Raw genomic sequence first — 16832 nt, forward strand, 5'->3', positions numbered from 1 at the left:
TTGGGCTCTTCAAAATTCATTAGCGAGTCATATAATCTACCTACCTGACAAGCAAATCGCTTATGAGTTGATTTAAACAAAACCTTCATTGTCAAGTGACCACAAAGGCTTGTTGTCACTGCCGATAGTGTACAATTAACTGCTGTGCTTACATTTTATGCCACAAAGGCCTTTTACAGTCCCACAGAAGATGGTGCGGGTAGGCCAGTTCTTGGAGTACAAGCATACATGGCAAGTTATTTAATTGTAGCCAGTTGCACTTGTGATAAACTTGTTAACATGGGGATCATGAAATGAAAATACATCCTCCAAAAGAGAGGGCTGCTTCTTTCCAAATTGACAGGTTACTTGCAAATACCACAACCCCAGTGGAGAGTAGTGTGATCATGAAATAGATGTGGTATGAATCAGTATATTGTACATTTCTTACTGCACTTTATTTTCCTACCAAGGGGAAAAGTAACATAGGTGAGAAGTAAAATTTTTATTGATCAAACATAGATTATAAAATGTAGAACATAGAACAGTACAGCACAGGAACAGGCCCTTTGGCCCATGATGTTTTGCCAAACTAATTAAATTAATAACACCTAATTAAACTAATCCCTTCTGCCAGCATGTGGTCCATATCCCTTTATTACAATATCGTTGTCAACAAATTATTGTGCACTTCTCTCTGATCTTTTGTCTCAGTTGTGAGATGTAACAAAAAAATGAATTGTTAATTAAGGAATGTACATAGAACAGTTTTAGTAATGCTCACTTCAACTGAACTTCCTTCATAGAATTATCAACCAAAGAACTCTAAAGCACTGAAGAAAGCCATTCAATCCACCATCCTAGTGCCAGCCCTTTAAAAGAACTACCGTTAAATTCCTTCCTCATAAATAAGTATAATGTAACAAATGGGTCACACTTTCAATGGGCTAAGAGCATTCACTATTCTTGGACTTTTTTCTGAAACTGAAACGTAGGACAAGAGGGACCTTGGCTATGATGCCTTTTACAGTCAAAAAACCTAACAATAATTATGGTCAAGGCTGGCATGTGTCTTGTGACCAGCTGGGCTACACTTAGGGAGTTTCTATTCAAGATGCAAGTGAGCCATCATTGTGAAGAAGAGATATGGCATTGGTAGGTATGCTCAAGGTCAAATAGAAAAGCAAGTATAGGGAGACACAACATGGTGGGCCGCAGGGCCCGTACTGTGCTGTATTGTTCTACGTTCTAGATCCAGGTGTTCAAATTCGCATCGGCTTTTTAAGTCAATATAATATCAATTAGTAAACTCCCATTTATCCAGTATTTTGCAGACTGAATTCTCATGCAAATGGCAAAAAATTTCAAAGGTTATTCTGCAATTTCATAATTTTTTTTCAAAACAGAAATCTGAATTTGGCATGCTGGGTTCCCATACGATTTTGTTCATGTGCTATCTCCCATTAGCCTACAGCACAGCTGACCACCATCAGTCCCTTGTGTGTGTTTACATGTGGTGGCTGGTTCCAATTGTGTTTCAGAAACTACTGTATTTCTTCCATCTATCCACTGTGTTGGATAAGAATACTCCAGGTGAAGGTACAAAGCAAAAATGTATTGTTCTAACATTTGAAACGGAAAGGACTGGAAAATGGTGAGAATCATAAGGTTCTTATGAAAGAAGTCCACTTTGTTTCCTCAATGATTTATGACATTAAGTTACAAAATGGAAAGCTTAAAGGGATCTTTGTGAACTCAGAGAGTGATAAAATATTGTTTGGCAATGTACTTAAAAGTTTATGCATAGAATACTGGTGCATGATGTACAGTGGTTCTTCTTTGAGCAATTCTCATACAACCAACATATTCATGCAACCAGCAGCTCCCCTTCCCCATGAATGCTGGATGGCTGAGCGTATAATGTAGTAAATTTCTTTCATGAGTTCACGGGCACAAATCCTGCCATTTCATATCCAAATGTTCTACTGAGATCTTACAATTGTGAAAGGCATATTTAAATATTTATAGAGACACAAATGGTGGAAGTCTGGAGCAAAGATTTGCAGATTGAGAGGGTTTTTTTTTCTTGTCCAACCGGCCACAATCACCCCATCTCTTTCCCCTCCCCTGCCCTCTCGATATGCCCATCATCCACACATCCCTCCCACCGGTTCCCCTCCTCACTTCCTGTCTCTTATTCCATGGTATACTGTCCTCTTCTATCAAATTCTATCTTCTTCAGCCCTTTCTCACTTCCACTTATCACCTCCCAACTTCTAACATCATTCCCACTCTCCTCCCTTCCTCACCTGCCTATCACCCCCCTCACCTGGATCCAAATATCACCTGCCAGCTCTTGCTCCACCCCTTCCCCCCAGCTTTTTTACTGGCTATCTCCCTTTGGCAGGCACGGTAGTGTAGCGGTTAGTGTAACACTATTACAGCGCCAACGATCCAGGTTCAATTCCGGCCTCTGTCTGTAAGGTGTTTGTATGTTCTGCCTGTGTCTGCGTGGGTTTCCTCCAGGTGCTCTGGTTTCCTCCCACATTCCAAAAGGTGTACGGGTTAGGAAGTTGTGGGCATGCTATGTTGGCGCTGGAAGCGTGGCGACACTTGCGGGCTGCCCCCAGAACACTCTACACAAAAGATGTGTTTCACTGTGTGTTTCGATGTACATGTGACTAATAAAGATATCTCATCTCATCTCATCTCTCACTTTTCAGTCCTGATTAAGGGTCTCGACCCGAAATGTAGACTGTCTGTTTCCCTCCATAGATGTTGCCTGACTTGCTGAGTTCCTCCTGCTTTCTGGGTGCTGCTTTAAATATTTATGGAAGACCATTGCCCCTTTCCGAAGGGAATGTTTGCCACACATTTCATGATGTATGACAAAGTCAAGTTGACCCTCCTGGCAAATCATGGACAAGAGATTTAAATAAAACTTTGCCTTCTGCTATTTTTTTCAAGTGTAAATGATGTGTGGCATACTAAAATAGCATCCATTCAGACAGAGACAAATATATGATACAGTGAACAATGCACGTTTTCATGTTTTTAATAGCAGATGCAATGTCAGTAAATGCTGAAGGTACAGACATCAGACGGAAAAATGACCATGCCAACAGACTGAGCTTCATTGTATCTTCATCCTGAAAAAAAGCCATAAGTATCCCAGAGTGAATGAAACATGTTGGAAACAAGCTGCTGAAATTGTTGCCAAAGCTGTAAATTGTTCAGTCATCACCTGAGTTAAATAAGTAGTAAAGCATATTTATAGCTATTCAAAGCTGCTTTGTGTAACCTGTTAACTCTTCGAGGCTTACAACCCCTTCTGCTCTTCTGATTCTGGCTCCTTTCTTCTGATTTCTGTCAGAATCAGGTTTATTATCACTGACATATGTAATGAAATGTGTTGTTTTGTGGCACCACTTTCCTGAAGTCCACAATCAATCTTTTGATCTTGCTGCCGTTGAGTGCGAGGTTGTTGTTGCGACACCACTCAACCAGCCGATCTATCTCACTCCTGTATGCCTCCTCATCGCCATCTGAGATTCTGCCAACAACAGTGGTGTCATCGGTGAATTTATGGATGGCATCTGAGCTGTGCCTAGCCACACAGTCATGAGTGTAGAGAGAGTAGAGCAGTGGGCTAAGCACGCATCCTTGAGGTGCGCCTGTGTTGATTGTCAGCGAGGAGGAGATGTTACTACCGATCCGCACTGACTGTGGTCTCCCGATAAGGAAGTCGAGGAACCAGTTGCAGAGGGAGGTACAGAAGCCCAGGTTTTGAAGCTTGTTGATTAGTACTGAAGGGATGATAGTGTTGAACGCCGAGCTGTAATCGATAAACAGCAGCCTAATATATGTTTTGCGGTTGTCTAGCTGCTCCAAAGCCGAGTGGAGAGCCAGTGAGATTGTGTCGGCTGTAGACCTGTTGTGGCAGTAGGCGAATTGCAGTGGGTCCAGGTCCTTGCTCAGGCAAGAGTTAATTCTCGCCATGACAAACCTCTCAAAGCACTTCATCACAGTAGATGTGAGTGCTACTGTGCAATAGTCATTGCCACTGTTATCCTTATAGAAAGTAAAGTTTCATCAAAGAGTCAATGGCATCATAGCAAAAATTCACAAATCAGGCATTTATAACTGGAGAGTTACTTGTACTAAATTAAATGATGTTCAAGTAAATCCATGGGTAAAGTATACACACCAGTAAGTTCCTTGGAGACACAAGAGACTGCAGATGTAGGAAATTGGAGATACAATCTGCTGGAGGAACTAGCGAATCGAGCCACATCTGTGGTGGGAAAGGAATTGTCGACATTTCAGGTTGAAACCCTGCATCAGGCTATAAGTTCATAATCTCGAACGCAGTAACATGCAGAGAGTGCAGAGTAACATGCGAAAAACGTGGAGAGCTCTAAAAGTTGTGTCTGACTTCTCTTAGGTTCTTCTCAGTCTGTGCACATGTGCACAACACACATGATGAGATGCATTATTAGTGATGTCACATTTATTTGTATATTTATGTGTCGAGACGCCTGATTTCATAGAGTAGCTATAAGAATCAGCATGAAATCAAGCAAAGCCGACTTCTCTGCTCTCAGTCCCTCACCTTCCACCCACTAGCATCCACATTCTGCAGCGTGTAGCAATAAATGCAGGAATAGTCATTATCAAGTCAAGAGTTGTTGGAGAAAAGCCCTTTGAGCACTTAAGTTATGCAAACAAACAAAACTACTACATTGAAGTTCTATGAAATGACAGAGAGCAGGTGGGGGTGGGGGGAGGAGTCTTTCAAGTTTATTTTCCCACCTTGAATGTGTCCAGTTACAAGTGTGTAATATAATTGAAACTGCTTTCCACTTGAACCTTTATTGAACTAAAAAGTGTAATCCCATTATAACTATTGAAAAGATGTTTGACTGCCTGGAAATTATGACTTTATAACACTAAAAATTGCTTCAAACCGCTGACACATACCAGTCAGGAGAGGGGAAAAGAGCTGAAGCCCTTGTTCATATCAGGGTGCAGGTGAAGGAGGGTGTGTGAAGTTTAGTCTTAGATCAAAGAGAAAGCTGCAATTACAGCTGTTTATGGCCAGTAGCGGTTTATCTTAAAAGCCTTATAGACTTTGAAATTTCAGATAATTAGCAATTCTAACCTTTATAACTCACGTAATCTGTGTACATTGTTTTCCCTCTTTTCAGCTGGTAATTTCACATATCTATTCACCTCTCCTATTTGAAGATTAAATGTTCCAATTCCATGTAACCCATTCCTCCGTGTTCCTTTCCCACTCCCAACAGTCCACCCTGGTCCCTCCCCCTTCATGACGTAGACTCATCACCCTCCCATAAGGTTCCATCTGCCCATTATCGCTCTCTAATCTGATTCCACCTATCATATACTGGCCTCTGTCTCTACCCTTCCCTCGCCCTGCTCCCCCCTCCCCCTCCTCCCTCCCTCCCCTCTCATCTCCCCCTACTCCACTCTCCCCTTGCCTTTCTCCCCCCTCCACCTCTTCCCCCCCACTCCCCCTCCCCCCTGTACTCCTCCCCCACACCACCCTCGATCCCCCTACTCCCCCTCTACCCCTCCCCTCACTCCCCCTCCCCTTCTCCTTACTCCCCCCTCCCCTACCTCCTCCCCTTCGACCCTACATCCTCCCCCCTCCCCCTCCTTCCCCTTCTCCCCCACACCTCCTCCCCTTCCTCCCCTCTACTCCTCCCCCTCCACCCCACCTCATCACCCCTCCGTCCCCCCTCATCCTCCTCCTCCCCTCCCTTCTCCTCCCCACCCCCTCCTCCTCCTCCTCCTCCTCCTCCCCCCCTCTCCCCCCCATGTCCTTTAGTTAAAATTGGCAATCAATATTCATGATAGCCAGTTGTTAAAATTGACCAAGCCTCCCTGCTATTATACACAATTTTCTGCTTCACCAATTGCTCCTTCCCCACCTGACACTACCAGCAATTTCAATCAAATCCAGAGTTCCATAAATTTTTATTATATGATTCTGTAAATGACTACATTTAGATTGTTTTATCATTGTCAGGTGGTTAATAGAGCACAAATTGCCACTAATCTTGTGGTGCCAGTTTATACTCCTTTTATTTGCTGTGTGTCCATTGTGTTTTGTGCATTGATCCTGATACAGGCAATCTTTTTTATATGTCAATCGTGATAATTGCCTTTGCACTGGCGTTAGGCTATAAGTGGATTGACTGCAACAACTTTCTCAAGTACACTAATAAACACTGTTTGGCAGAGGTTATTGCAAAAAAAGTAGACGGTCAAATCAGCCGTTCCATGTGTTTGATAGTAGCTTATTTTTATGTAATTTTCTCTATGCTATTGACCATGGATCCATGATACTGCACCAAGTCACAATGATCACATGACCAAGTTGAGAGTAAATGTAATTTTTTTGTGTACTTTCTTGATAGAATAAATAAGGAAAAGCTTTTTCCTGTGTGGAATCAATGATGCATTGATCACTGGGTGAGACTGGATAATATGAGAATCTCTTTATGTAGATTTTTCTGCCTAAGTATGTCCTTCTCTGACCCCCCCAAGTTGGTGGTGCTAAGCCAAAGCAGTCCTGGTATAGGTAGTCCTAGTTTCATTAGATCGGAAATTCCTGAATTTAGACGCATCAACAATGAAGGAATGATAATATATTTCCAAGTCAGGAAGATGCGTCACTTGAAGGGGAAGCTTCAGGTGGCTGTGTTCCAATGCGGTTGCTGTCCTTGTAATTCTTGGTGGGAGTGGTGGGTTTTGGGAAGTACTGTAAGGCGTAGCTGTGTTGAGTAATTGGACAGTTTGTATTGCAGCCACGATCTGCCAGTGGAGGACGGATTGAATGGTTAGGGTGGTAGATGTGGTGCCAATCAAGTGGGCTGCTTTTTCTTCGATGGTGGTGAGTTTCAAGTGTTGCTGGAACTGCACTAATCTGGGTCAATGGAGACCATTTTACCAGTCTTGCAGATGGTGGAAAAGCTACAGGGTAGAAAGTGGTGACTCATTTGTCACAGGATACCCAGCTCCTGACCAGCTCTTTTAGCCACACTATTTATGTGGCTGGTCCAGATTGATTGTGGCCGATCGATGTAGTGATGGTATCATGCTCTCTCTTCTTGCAAATGGTCATTATCTGGCACATATTATATGATGGTTACTTGCCGCTTCCTTGCTTGAGAAGTTCTAAGCAGAAGTCCACATTGTGCAATTATCAACAAACATCCCCACTCCTAACAGTATAATGGAAGATCCATTGATGAAGTAGCCAAGATGGTAAGGCCTAGGTCATTGCCCTGAGGAATTCCTACAGTGATATCCTGGGACAGAGAATGTGATTTCCCCAAGGGCACCTTGATGCCACACTCGGTCAACTGTTGCCTTGACTTCAAGGGCAGTCCCCCTTGCCTCACCTCTGGAATTCAGGTCTTTGCTCCAAGTTTGGACGTGGTCTGGATCCCAGCGGTCCTGGCAAAACTGAAGATCAGCATTCTTTGCCCCAAGCTTTATTTTGTTCCCCGTACGAAGTCCCAGAATGTGAACTACAATGCTGCTCCCTCCGTTCGCTGTTGATCAGCTGATGATGGGCAGACTGGGTCTCGGGCAAACGTTCACCCTTTCTGTGCGGCCACACTGGTCAAGGCCAACGCCCAGCGCCATCAGCGTTCGCACCCAGGCCGAGAGGTAGCTGGCAACAAACTCGGCCGACGAAAGGTTGAAGGAGCCGCTTGACACGACGTAGGGAGGGAGCTGGCGAACCTGCCACCGGGGCCACCAACAGGCAGCGACGCAAATGGCGGCTGGGCAACAGAAGCCAGCCGAGGGCCCGGACGTGACGCCGCGTCTTGTGCGGAGACCCGGATGTTGTTGCCAGCCTTGCTTCCGGGAGCGGCTTCAATGAGTGCGGGGGGCGGGCCGGTGGCGGCGGCGGGGAAGGGCTGTTGAAGGCGCCGAGGAGGTGAGAGTCAGCGACGGGAGAGGGTCTAAGCGAAGCCCGAGCGGCGGTCATTGATCGAAGTGATCAAAGTAACCGGCAGCGGCAGAGGGATTGGCGGCCAGTGTTGCCCTGCCCCCGGCGGGGACCGGCACCCGGTCCCGGACCCGCCGGCACTGGGCTGCTCCTCTCCGCATCGCTCCAGGTTATCGGAGCGGGCTGGGAGGAGCAGTCCGCTGCCTGGCCCTCCGCCTACGTGTTGATGTGGCGCTCGGCCTCAGGCTCTGTTCACAACCAGAGCTCCCTCCCAGCGTCGTGTCCCGTCCGTCTGGCGGCGGCTTGTGTTGTAAACTGTCTCAGAACCAACCCCGTGTGGCTGTGGTTCTGGTGTCATTGGCACGTTGGTGCGGCTGGCGTCGTGCCGGAGTTAGTAGCTCCGTATTAAAGGCAAGTTACTTCCTCCTTTGCACTGAGGATCTCGAACACATTGTGAATGTGATGAGAACCGTCAGGTTTTATTTTGGTACTTTGTAGACCCAGTTGAATATATACGCTTTCTTTATTTTAGGAGCAAAATTCAAGTAGTCATTTAAGAAAAGTCAAACCTTTTTAAAATTCAAGCTAAAAGTGATTTTATTTTAACTGAAATGAGCATGCTGTGCTTATAAGACTTACTTAACCAGCAATGAAAACACAGGATAGAGGAGAAAAATAACAAATTATCCAGTGGCTTGGATTTCAGAAGTGGAATGTAGTATCCCCCCTGATAGATTTGGCTTTGCTGGTGGCCTTCATCCTTGGGTTGTAAAAAAAGGAGCTGCCAGGATAGTGTATATCTTAGTTGTGATTTTTGCAAAGTCTATGATATTTTGGGGTGAAGTGTCTAGTAAGTAGGAAGGTAGCAACACTGCTATTTAGAAAAGGAGGGTGAGAAAATGACAGAATGGTTACAGCATGAATGGAGGCCTGTCATATTTGCACTGGAAGAGCAATCCAGCTACTCCCACTCTCTGGCTTCTTTCCATAGTCCTGCAAATTCTTTCTTTTCAGATATTTACACTGCTCACTTTTGATGCTGCATTTGAATCTGCCTCCACTACTATCCCTGATATTCCATTCCAGAACCTAATCAGTGTAAAAAAAAATCTGGGGATTATTCTATTCCAACTAGTCGGAAGGATATAAAGGAGGAAATCTCCAGGGAAATTGCAGAGGTTTTCAAAAGTCTTACTGTGATGAGAACAGGGAGCATCAGCTATCCAAATGTAGAATGTGAAAGCGATAACATAAGGGAGAGGGAGAAGTATGTAGATCACTCTAAGGCAAAATTGTCGATTCGAAAAAGAGCAATATCAATGTGATGAGAATAGATCTGGTATAGGTATATTGGAATCAAAGCTTGCCAGGCAAAAGTGTTATTGGATAGTCCGAGACTTCTTAAAGTGTGCATATTCCACTACAGTCTAAATTCATTCCAATAAGGGATAAAGATAATGAAGTTAAAGCAGTAATCGCATGGATGACCAAAATGATAGAGAAGAAAATGGAGCAAAAAAATATGAGATACCAGATTGTAAGACAAATCAGAACCAGTTCAGAAGGCAAGTAAAATAGGAAATGAAAGACAGAGGGGGCATGAGAAAATTCTGTCTGCATACGTGAACATGAATCCAAAAACATTCATATAGACGTGTGAACAGGGATACAGGTGAAAAATGGGGCCAATCAAAAGCCAAAAAGAAATTATACTTACGGAGGCAAGATATATGGCCATGTTCCTGTATTAGTCCCTCCATAGATGCTGCCTGACCTGCTGAGTTCCTCCAGTGCTTTGTGTGTTGCTCCAGATTCCAGCATCTGCGGTCTTTTGTGTCTCCTAAATTAATACTTTACATTAGTCTTTATCAAGGATTAAGATGCTGTTGGAGTCTCGGCAAAGGAAGAAGTAATTGAGATTCTGGATGCTTAAAAAAAAATCTGGTACTAGAAAGGCTAGCTGCACTTAAAGTAAATAAATCGCTTCGTCCAGATGGGATGTATACTGGGTTGCTGAGGGTGGGGGAAAGTTTGCGGAGGCTTTGGCTTGAACTTCCAAACATCTATAGATTCAAGGGTGGTGCCTGCAGATTGGAACATTGGAAATTTGACATCCTTGTTCCTAATGGGCTGTTAGGATAAACCCAGTAAATAAAGATCTGTAAGGTCAGGCTGCATCTGTGGGAACAGAAGCAGAGTTAACATTTTGGGTTGAAGAGTCCTTTTTTAGAACTGGGAAGGAGAGAAAAGAAGCTTGTGAAACTGTGGGGAGGGTTGGAGAGGGGAGACATCTCTAAGGTAAAACGAGGGTGACTGTGGAGATATGCTGTAAATTAAGTTACAGTGAGTGAATGAGAGCACTTAGAGAGAACATAAAACATGGACAAAATAAAATAGACAAAAGAATGTAGGTGTTGTGAAATACAGACCAGGATGACATACCTAGCATGTCAGGCTAGGCATGTCCTCCAAGGAAAAGGAGAAATAAAAACAGGCTGAGTCAATATCACAGATGGATGACTGACAGAGATGGATAAATCATTCTTTTTCAATCTTTTTATTAAATTTCAAATTAATACACATAACAATAGTGATTATACACATGGTGCAAAGAGATTGGGATTACAATAGTAACAATTGACATATACAAACACGGAGTAAAATATATAATCTGAACCTCCCAATCTCTTACTAAGTGAACATGATACAAAAGAATTTGAAAAGAAATTTGATAATATGAAAAGAGAACCCCAAAATTATAAAAATAATAATAAATAAAAGCAAACCAAAAACTTCTGGACTGTTATTTCTTCAGTTAAAAAACATTATGCCGTTAGCTCCGCTCCTTTATATTCAAATAGAAGGTTATTGAAAGGGATTAAAAAAAAGGTCTGCTTACATCATATGGAAATACTGAATAAATGGGCTCCAAATTTCCTCAAATTTAAGTGAAGGATCAACAGTACCACTCCTAATTTTTTCTAAGTTTAAACATGTTATAGTTTGAGAAAACCATTGAAATGTGGTAGGAGGTATAGGATCCTTCCATTTAAATAGGATGGATCTCTTGCCCATTAATGTAACAAATGCAATCATACGACAAGCTGAAGCGGATTAGATGGATAAATGAAGCTACCTGAAGTTGTAGAATTCAGTATTGAGTCCAGAAGGGTGCAATGCGCCCAGATGGAAGGCGAGGTGCTGTCTCTCAAGCTTGCTTTGTGTCTTATTGTAACAGTGCAGAGGCCACACCGATAGGTCAGAATAGGAGTGGGATGGAAAATTAAAATGCCAGGCAACAGGAAGCTCGGGCACCCCTGCAGCCTGAACGCAAGTGTCCCGAAAAATGGTCACCCAATCTGCATTTAGAGGAGGCCACATTGTGGACACCAAAGTGAAAGTGAATTGCTGCTTCACCTGGAAAGACTATTTGGGTCGTTGGTTTGTGGGAGGGGAAGAGGTAAAGAGACAAGTGTTGCATTGCCTGCAATTGCAAGGGCAAGTGCCGCAAGAAGTGGGGTGGTTGATGGGAATGGAAGATTGGACTAGGGGGTTGTAAAGTGAATGGTCTAAGATGTGTCTAGTGGTGGAATCTCTTTGAAGAGGGTAAAAATTGTGGAGAATGATGTGTTGAATGTGGAAGCTGGTGGGGTGGAAGGAATGGACCAGGTAATACCATCCCTTGTTCTGCCTGGAGGAGAGGGGGGAGAGCACAGGTGCAGGAAATAGATGAGATATGGTCAAAGGGTTTGCTCACAATGGTAGAGGGGAAGGCAAGGTTGAAGAGAAAGGAAGACATTTCAGAGGCATTAGTGCAGAACGTCCCATCTTTGGAGCAAATATAATGGAGATAGAGGAACTGGGATAATGGAATAGGGTCTTTACAGGAGGCAGGGTGGGATGAAGAGTAAGCTAAGGGAATCGGTAGGCTTTTAGTGGAGGTTAGTAGTTAGCCTATCTCCTGAGATGGAGACAAACTGTTCCACAAATCACACAAAAAGTCAGGCATAGCTTGGGGTCCATGCGAGTGCCTGTAGCTACACCTTTGATCTGGAGAAAGTGAGTGGAGTTGAAGGCACAGTTGTTCAATGTGAGAACAAGTTCAGCCTGGCGAATGAGTGTGTTGGTGGAGGGGAACTTGTTGGGCCTCTGCTGTATGAAGAGGCAAAAGTCTTTCAGACCATCCTAATGGAAGTGTAAAGGCATTGCCTGTCCATGGTAAAGATGAGTCTGTTGGGACCAGGGAACTGGAAATGGTCAAAGTGGTGTAGAGAATTAGAGGTGTCAATCATGGATGTAAGTGGGAAGGGATTGGACCAGAGGAGAAAGGATAGAGGGTAGGACAAAGTAAGTTTGGTGGGGCAGGAGCAGGCTGAACCAGTGGGTCTGCCAGGGCAGTCCTGCTTGTGGGCTCTGGGCAGGATATGGAAGTGGGCCGTGCAGGGCTGGGACACTGGGATTTTCATTTACCAGTTACTTTAATCTCACTGGTGGGAGAAGTTCTAGTAATGATAATCAGGGACAACATTAGCTTGACTAGAGAAAGTTGGCACTGATTTGTGAAACCACATCTGTTTAGATGGAGTTTTTTGAAGAAGTAATAGAGAACATTGTCGAGGGAAATGTGGTGATGTGGTATTTATGGACTTCAAAAAGGCATTTGATAACGTGCCACATAATGGGTGTCACCAAGATTGTAGGCCATGGAATAACATGGTATGCAGAAACATTGCTGAAAAATGGACAACAGAGTAGTTGTCGATGGTTATTTTTTCAACTGGAGTGAAAAGTACAGTGGGATTCCCCAGGGGACAGCAGTAAGTTCACTGCTTTTCATAATCTGTTATTGGTTTAGACTAGGGTCTACAGGGCATGATTGCCTATAACACAAAAAGGGGAACATAAGACTCAGGTCACTGAAATGAATAGCAGGACACGTTTTTAAGGATGTAATTTGTAGGGTTGATCGGGGGATTCATATATTTCTGTCTTTGAGGTGTAACTTGAAAGGTCAGGCCTCTTGGTATTTGGAAATATATTGGTATGGAAGGTAAATAATGGCAGTAAATGGGTTTTGTTTTAGATGTTAGGATGTTATTTGTGGGGTGCCAGGCGGGTCAGCCCTGGGTCTTCAGCTGTATGCATTCTTTATTAATGACTTAAAACAGAAGGATTGCATGCACTGTATCCGTCTGCTTATCATTCAACGTGAAGGTGGGAAATAGGGTATGTCAGAATGGTGATAGAAACAGGAAAAAAGCAGCAAAAGAAGTGTAATCTGGGGAGTAAGTTCATTTTAGTGGAAAGAGTAGAAAACCAGAATATTTTTATATGGTGAAAAACTAGTAAATGTCAGTGTTCAAGTGAGATGTTTGTCCTTTTGCATAAAGTGCAAAAGTAATGTGCACAAGACAGCTGGTGGTGAGGAAGGCAAATAGTACAGGCAACCCTGTGTTACAGGGTGGGGGTGGGTTGCGCTCCTAGAAAATGGTCCATTTTGTGATTTTTTTTTTCCCCTGTAATGTTTGTTTATTTTTTCACATTAATTCTGTGAGAGTGAATTGTATTTCATTTCTCAACATTTTGGGTAGTGATTTGTGATTCTAGTACTCACTCTTACCCAACAGCCGTAATGTGGTGGTCGACCATACTTTATTACAAAGGGCTTGAATGTAAGAGTAACATGGTTAAGTTGCAATTATGAAGAGCGTTAGTGAGATCAGAACGTCAGTTTTGCTCTCCACATCTGAGGAAGGATATTGGAGGGAGTTCAGCATAGTCTCCAAAATCCTCCCAATCCACTGAAAGAATAAGTAAACCTCTCCCAGGCCAATGTTGCCAGCATTGAAGCTGTAATTACACTCGGTTAGCTCCATTGGATAGGCCACATTGTTCATGTGCCTGACAGCAGAGTCCTGAAATAAACTGTTTTATTCTGAACTGTCATGGGAAGAGATTACCAGGTGCACTGAACAAAAATTCAATGATGTTCTCAAAGCCGCCTTGGGGAAAAAATGCAACATCTCTGTTGACTCCTGGGAATCCTTGGCTCAGAACTGCTCAAAGAGGAAAAGGAGAACCTAAGCCCACACATTGGGAACACACAGAAGCCCAATTCAAACAACAGGAGTGTAACACCTCTCAAACTGCCCACTTGCCCATCTTGTCGGGTATCTAAGGCTCCATATTTGGTTGAGCCTGTTGTGCCACATTGGCCTCATCAGATATGTAGAATCTACTAAACCAATGTGGAACAAGCCAAAGTTGAGTTTATTGTCATATGCACAAGTACGTGTATGCACAAGTGCAATGAAAAACTTGCTTGCAGCAGCTCACAGGCACATAGCACCATATAAGCAGCATTCACAAGAAAAACATAAACTAAACACAATTTTTACAATTAGAACAAACAAAAAAAGCAAAGTCTGTTTTAGTGCAAAGTGGTCATAGTGTTGCTAAACTGTAGTGATTAGGGTTTTGCCGGTCGGTTCAAGAACCGAAGCGTTGAAGGGAACTATCTGTTCTTGAACCTGGTGATGTGGGACTTCAGACTTCTGTACCTCCTGTAGACCTAAGATGCTTTATGGCCTGTTGCTCCTTTCTTGTGTTGTTATTGTCAATTATCAACAGCGTGTAAGAGAGTCCATTTAAAGGCATATTTGGGCTATATTTGTATTATGGATTTTAGATGTTTATAAATTGGCATTTGCTTCTCCTGAATATAATATTGTGGTAATTTCCTGCTACCTTCTGACTTTACAACTTCTGGCAATTATTCGATTGAAAATCTGAGGCTAATATTTACTAGGCTCCGTCAGAGCTGTAAAGGGAAATCAGCATTTGGAACAACTAATATTGGGTTCTGATTTGATGGTGAAACTGTGAAATCCTTTGAGGAAAATTTGTCTCAGTGATGAGTATACCTGGCAGCTAGCTGAATGGATTTACTATAGGTTGATCTTTGATCAATTTGTTACAGTGTGATGAAGAAAAAACATCTGGTATTGACATTTTTCTGAGCTGTTAAATTTGTGAATGGAAGTGCAGTGTCAAACATGTTGTCAAACATCATTCTGCTCTAAAGCTGGTCTTCACATAACTTTTAATTGTCATCACCCTCATTGAAAGATAGATTTGTTTCGTCCACTAATGTTCCAGTCTGTAGATATATCCTGGCAACAGTTTCTAGGATCTGTGCACACCTGCACATTTGTACAATACAAATCTGTTTAACTGTCACGCTGCCCCTCCTCTTGTGATTTACTGCCTAAGACTTTCTTGAAGATCAGTTTGCATTTTATTTGCTCCTAAGGTAAGGTGCGTTAGTAATCTGAGGCTGCAATCAATTTGCAGAATAACACATTAATTATAGCACACACTGTTCTTGCATTGACTGATCTAGCAGAACTGCAACGATAATTGAGATACCATAAACCTTTCCCTAGGTCACAACCTTGAAGTTCTTTTCATCTCTGTGATGTTATGTATGGTTACTTGCAACATCTAAATTGTGAGTTTAAAAATGTATCTGAACCTGCAAAGTACAAAGAAAATAATTGTGTTTATGGTGTTTCAAACAAACGCTTAGGCTTGAGCAACACACAATGTGCTGGAAGAACTCGACAGGTTGAACAGCATTTGTGGGAGGAAAGGAATTCGAACCATTCCTCCCACAGATGCTGCTCGACTTGCTGAGTTCTTCCAGCAGATTGTTTGTTGCTCCAGATCCCAGCATCTGCAGTCTCTTGTGTCTCCAGACCCTTGAGCTGTGTCATGATGGATTTTATCCTGCTACAGTCATCTGATTCTTGGCCTTGAACTTTCAATTATTTCATTCTTTTTTTCCTACTGACAATTTATAATCACTCATGTATTTCCTAATTAATACTCTACCTATCTACAACACTGAATTTTCTGTTCTGTCCATTGTCTAACTTGACTGCTGCTCCAGACCCAAGCTCATTTCTTTTAATTACTTTTTAATCAAAAATATTTCTGTTATTCTGTGCTAGAATCTGCTGTTATTACAGCCAATCCAGTGTAGAAACTGGGAGAAAGCTATAGACGTTGTTCCTCTAAATCAATGTACAGTATGTTCCGAAGATGTCACCTTCCACACCATGGCTTTTAAAAGGTTCTTTTTTCTAATCATAGACTCTAGTCCTGTGTATGAAAATGGTCCTCATTTGGGTCATTTTACATTTCTTGTGATTCTGCTCTTGTCTGTCCATCACCTTTCTATGATAGGGTCCCACTTCTGCCTTTCTATTCCACTAGGATTGACATTTAATTGAACATTTTGTGATACTTCTGCCACAATCCCACTTCCAAACACATTAATCCTTCCTGTTCTCAGTATTTGTTTTCAATTACTTCTGGGCTCTAATACCGGCTTTCACTTTCCAGTCATCTCTCAACACAATTACCCAAGATGGTACTTGTTCCCATTAACCTTCAATATCATTGTCCTGTGCTACAAGGTGAGGAAGCAATCCATTTATTTCCTTTAGCCCAAAGACGGTAGCCAAACTAACAGGTTATGTCATGTTGGATTTTATCCCGCTGCAAACATCTGGTTCTTAGATTTGAACTTTAAATTATTTGTCTTTTTCCTGCTGTCAATGTACAGCACTCACTTTTTGCCTGTTCAGTGCTGTGCCCAGTGGTTCCTAAACCACGCACAGATAAGGTTAGCTGACAGATTTGCAATCTGTGAGCCATATTCAGTTCTTGGATACAAGACCCCTTCCCTCTTCTCCACCCCACTGACTACCTATTTATTTTCCTTCCGCCCCTCTTTTACCCCCTTCCGCAATTTCATGTGGATTTTTAAGCCCACTCTATCACATTGGTCACTCTACCAATG

General features: G+C 42.8%; 1 protein-coding gene across 6 annotated transcripts in view; it reads left to right on the plus strand.

Annotated features, from left to right (window-relative positions):
• Positions 1-5830: 5830 nt before the first annotated feature.
• LOC127584880 (arfaptin-1-like) overlaps positions 5831-16832 on the plus strand; it is a 121643-nt gene continuing 110641 nt past the window's right edge. For 5 of the 6 annotated variants that reach the window (XM_052041852.1, XM_052041873.1, XM_052041893.1 and 2 more), the window contains exon 1: positions 5831-7954. The gene's annotated coding sequence lies outside the window, so the exon portion shown is untranslated. Of the gene's footprint in view, positions 7955-7981; positions 8378-16832 lie in introns of those variants that run through there. The other variant, XM_052041858.1, reaches the window with a different exon arrangement.

This window comes from Pristis pectinata, chromosome 2 (assembly GCF_009764475.1).
Source record: "Pristis pectinata isolate sPriPec2 chromosome 2, sPriPec2.1.pri, whole genome shotgun sequence".
Lineage (NCBI taxonomy): Eukaryota > Metazoa > Chordata > Chondrichthyes > Rhinopristiformes > Pristidae > Pristis > Pristis pectinata.